Genomic DNA, 5,541 nt, shown 5'->3' with positions numbered 1-5,541 from the left:
CACAGTTCTTTTTAATTTCTGAATCTCACAGGTCCACGGTCAACTTGACATTATAATAGAATTAACTTGTTCCTGGCTTCGACATTAACTTTTGGAGGGTGGTTTTGGAATTACATGGCGGGTAAACGACATTGACCACCCATTACAGTCTTGCATAGTCGATAAATGTATATAACAAGTACATCGAGGAGACATCATCATAATACTGGATACCGGATTACATATCGACAGAATATTTGTTTAATTTGGTGTTCCATTGGTTACTTATTGTACACCACTATTTGCCGACTTGCTTTTATACTCATTTGAAACATGCATTATACAAAAGCATCTTGCAAAAAGTAAAATAACAAATATACCGAATTCCGAGGAAAATTCAAAACGGAATGTCCGTAATCAAATGTCAAAATAAAAAGCTCAAACACATCAAACAAATAGATAACAATTGTCACATTCCTAACTTGGTACAGGCATTATCGCATGTAGAAACTGGTGGAGTAAACCTGCTTTAAAGCTAGCTAAATCTCTCAATTGTTTAGTCGCATACCATTCCATTATATTGACAACAATGTGTGAACAAAACAAACAAACATAAAAGGTAAAAATGTTAAAAATTTGGGTACAGCAACCAACATTGTGTTATCATCTTAATCACTATAAAAACAAACAAATATGCAACAAAGAATCACAAAAGGACATATAGACAAAGCACAGTAGCAAATATGTTAGACAAGAATGAAAAAAAACAATAGTACAATGACGGGATGTATAAATATCGAGCAACGTCATATTATACAAACAAACACAAAATTCCATGTAGACAAAGCACATTTGAAAAATTAGACAATACAAAATTTTACCATAGCACAATAAAACAGTGACGGGAAGTATAAGTACAGAGCCAATTTTAATGGATATCAGCAAAAACAGACTAAACTGTAAAAGTATTATCAATGAGGGGAAAAAGGATAAGTAAATAAACTCATCATAGATACCAGGACTAAATTTTGTATATACGCCAGACGCGCGTTTCGTCTACAAAAGACTCATCAGTGACGCTCGAATCCAAAAAAGTTAAAAAGGTCAAATAAAGAACGAAATTGTAGAGCATTAAGGACTAAAGTTCCTAAAAGTTTTGCCAAATACAGCTAAGGTAATTTATGCCTGGGGTAGAAAAGCCTTAGTATTTCATAAATTCAAAACTTTGTAAACAGGTAATTTATAAATATAACAATATCAATGATAATTCTTGTCAGCACAAAAAAGTGCTGACTACTGGGCTGGTGATACACTCGGGGAAATAAATCTCCACCAGCAGTGGCATCGACCTAAAACACGCTATTTAAGATAATAAACAACGCCAGTACGAATGTCAAGACGCTCGTGTATTATTTTTGAAGTGGACCGAATATTCATCAACAAGGTCTGGTATGGTTCCTTCCGATATTTTTTTTTAGAAAAAAGGACGAGACATTCCTTAACATACTTCTGGTTCATCAACTTTTTACTCAGATACTGGTCTGAGTCTGAGTACAGCTTTAAGCTCTTCAATACCGAATAAGTTGGGGAATTTTATATCCCATATGCAGATGAAATTGGTATATTGCTATTTAGGTGGGGAAAATATTTTCAAAATTAAAACCGTTTCGTTTTTATAGATTCTGGTACTGAGATGACCGCGTATCTCAAATTCGAGATTGCAAATGAAAAGAACATCATCAATAAAGCTGAACGTGAAATTAAATGATCTGGCTTCTTTGATCTTCTTGTTTTTGACAAGTGTTATAAGGACTGAAATGAACATAATAAATTCTTAAATTCAAATTCAGATATACCAATGATGTTCCATCATTCACTATCAAACTTTTCCGTTATTACTTTGTATCTTATACATCTCAGGAAATTTGAAATCAAGACTACTACCGAAACTAGAGGGTCTGTGTTATGTCCTCATCTTTTTATCGGTACTCACATTGATAAAATGTATCAAACTAGAATCTATGACAAACGTGGTGATTTCATTTTTTTAATTGCCAACTTCCCAATCTAGCAATACATATCTCAATTGATTCGTTATGATTATGAATGTTTATACTATATGGTAGGGATATAATCCTTACACTCAAACATACGTCCAAAACTTTAATAACCTTACCCTGTCGAAGCACCCGATCTCGGTCCTTTGGGGGTAATGCTTTTGTCTAAGTTATCCTTTTATTAAAGTTTTGGACGTATGTTTGAGTGTAAGGATTATATCCCTACCATATAGTATAAACATTCATAATTATAACGAATTTTTTAATATTATTTTATTATTGTTACTTATTTGTCTGCTTATTCGATGTGCGAGATTTAGGCAATCTTTGCAAGATATTTAATGGTGACATGTTTGCTACCTTTACATTAGTCGCTGGTAAAATGACTAGTAGATCTACAATTCTTGCAATCAATTTACGCCCATATCCTCGTTTCAAAGTATTTAAAGCTATCTGAAAACGACGTGCCAATTTTGAAATAAAAATATGGTACATACATTATCCTTGTTGAGTCTCTAATTGATATGTTTTTAAAAATGTGAACAATAACAAATATGAGAAAAATCTTTACATGATCCAAATTGTAGAGCCATATTGGATCATAGCATGTATCAAATAATCTTGTCGGTCAACCTCTGAACAGAACTTCTAATTACTTAAGTTGACCATTCAGGCGAGGATGACATGATTCTAACTATGACAAAGACAGTATATTTGCAGTCGACTGTGGCAGAGATATCCAAACAAGTTCGATCAAATATAGATAGTGTCAGTAAATTTTTCGATGGAATGACCTTAGCTATACCATTTTGAACTTTTGGTTCAATAGTTTCCTTTTCACAGTTTCCGTTTATTAGATAGTTTTATAAAAAGACCATAAACCCACTTATTCATAGTATGGTATCAATATTTCTGACCTGACATTACAAACATTTGTGTTATTGTGCTTCAACTGGACATTAAGCAATTAAAAATCAATCAATCAATCAATCAATCAATCAATCAATGTTATTGTGCTACTGTAATTTTTGTATACTTGTCTTTTGTACTAGCTTATGTACTTTATAAAATTGAGAATGGAAATGGGGATTGTGCCAAAGAGACAACAACCCGACCATAGAAAAAAGGCACTGGCTACGGTTACATGGAAATGTAACAATAATAAAAATATTATTGTTACATTGGGGACCAAATGCCGGAATGCATGGTTGGATAAGGAACCAATTAATTACGAATGTAACAATAATTATTGAGGCTACGGTTACATTGCGTTATTGTTACATGAATAACAGCAATGTTCGATGGGACTAGTAATATGCACTAAATAATAAAAGTTGAAGACATTATCTTATATTTACAATACATACAAGTATAACATACAATTTTTTGATTTTTTTATAGTACGTCCTCCAGGGATTCTGAAATCGGACTCGGACATCTCTTAAACTGAGTTTTACTATGCGTAGTGTTGTGCGTTTGTTTTTTCTACATTGGCTAGAGGTATAGGGGAGGGTTGAGATCTCATAAACATGTTTAACCCCGCCGCAATTTAGCGCCTTTCTCAAGTACGGAGCCTTTGCATGACCTTTGTTAGTCTTGTATGATTTTTTAATGTTAGTTTCTTGTGTATAGTTCGGAGTTTAGTATGACGTCCATCATCACTGAGCTAGTATACATATTTGTTTAGGGGCTAGCTGAAGGACGCCTCCGATGGGTGCGGGAGTTTCTCGCTACATTGAAGACACATTGGTGACATTCGGCTGTTGTCTGCTCTATGTTCGGGTTGTTGTCGCTTTGACACATTCCCATTCCCATTCTCAATTTTATACATGTATACAGAAGTTCACAGTGTTAGTTCACAGTTAGCAAACTTTGCTTTTGATGTATCAATTTTTGGTAACTGCGTTTGTATAGCTGTATGAAATTTGTGTCTTGATATTGTTTCAGTTTCGTTTCAAACGCATCCCATGCAAGTTTTAAATTTTTCACCCAAACAAAATTGGTAATAGGAATCTCTTCATCTTTTGTTCAAAGTATAATGACAGTAATACGAGTAGGTGTGCAGTTAAATACTTAAAAGTGAACAGTTTTCTCAGCCCGGATTTTCAACAACAAACCATTGAACTATATTTTTCGCCTTTAGCACTACTAATTTGAAGTAGTATCTTTAAGAACATCAAATCCATTAATACCTAAAACTATTTAAACACCATTTGTTGAACATGTTGAATAATAATATTTATTATTTATTATTATAACAAGTATTATTTAGTAGACATAAATGAATTAAACAACAAAACTATATAGACGATTTAAGTTTAATGAATCTAGCATGCATTGCTGTTTTTCATGTAACAATAACGCAATGTAACCGTAGCCTCAATAATTATTGTTACATTCGTAATTAATCGGTTCCTTACCCAACTTTGCATTCCGGCAATTAGTCTCCAATGTAACAATAATATTTTTATTATTGTTACATTTCCATGTAACCGTAGCCAGTGCCAATCAAAACAACAGCAGAAGGTCACCAACAGGTCTTCAATGTAGCGAGAAATTCCCGCACCCAGAGGCGTCCTTCAACTGGCCCCTAAACAAATATATACTAGTTCAGTGATAATGAACGCCATACTAATTTCCAAATTGTACACAAGAAACTAAAATTTAAAAAATACAAGACTAACAAAGGCCAGAGGCTCCTGACTTGGGACAGGCGCAAAAATGCGGCGGGGTTAAACATGTTTGTGAGATCTCAACCCTCCCCCTATACCTCTAGCCAATGTAGAAAAGTAAACGCATAACAATACGCACATTAAAATTCAGTTCAATAGAAGTCCGAGTCAGATGTCAGAAGATGTAACCAAAGAAAATAAACAAAATGACAATAATACATAAATAACAACAGACTACTAGCAGTTAACTAACATGCCAGCTCCAGACTTCAATTAAACTGACTGAAAGTTAATGATTTCATCATATGAACATCAGGCACAATCCTTCCCGTTAGGGGTTTAGTTATCATACCATCATAACATATATGAGAAGGAAATAACCCGTGTCATGCCAACAACTGGTTTTTGAATAAATGTGTTTAGTTCCGATGCAAAGACCCTATAAGCGAATCAATATTAACGCCAAAATATGCAATCTTTAATGACCTGACAACAGTATCGTATCTATATCCCTTCTTAATAAGTCTATTCAAAGGTTTTGTTAGTTTTTGAGGTGAATACTGACACCTTTGTGCTTTATAAAGAATATTTCCATAAAAAATTGGATGTGAAATACCTGAACGTATAAGAAGTCTGCATGTTGAGCTATATTTACGAATGATGTCCTTATACCGACGATAAAATTTAGTAAATGTTTTGACTAGTTTGTGATATCGAAAACCCTGGTGTAATAATTTTTCAGTAATACATAAATTTCTCTCGTTAAAATCTAAAATATTGTTACATACACGAGCGAATCGTACAAGTTGAGATATATAAACACCGTAAGATGG

The sequence above is a fragment of the Mytilus galloprovincialis genome, chromosome 6, assembly GCF_965363235.1.
Source record: "Mytilus galloprovincialis chromosome 6, xbMytGall1.hap1.1, whole genome shotgun sequence".
NCBI lineage: Eukaryota > Metazoa > Mollusca > Bivalvia > Mytilida > Mytilidae > Mytilus > Mytilus galloprovincialis.
Note: the sequence above shows the minus strand (reverse complement) of the source record.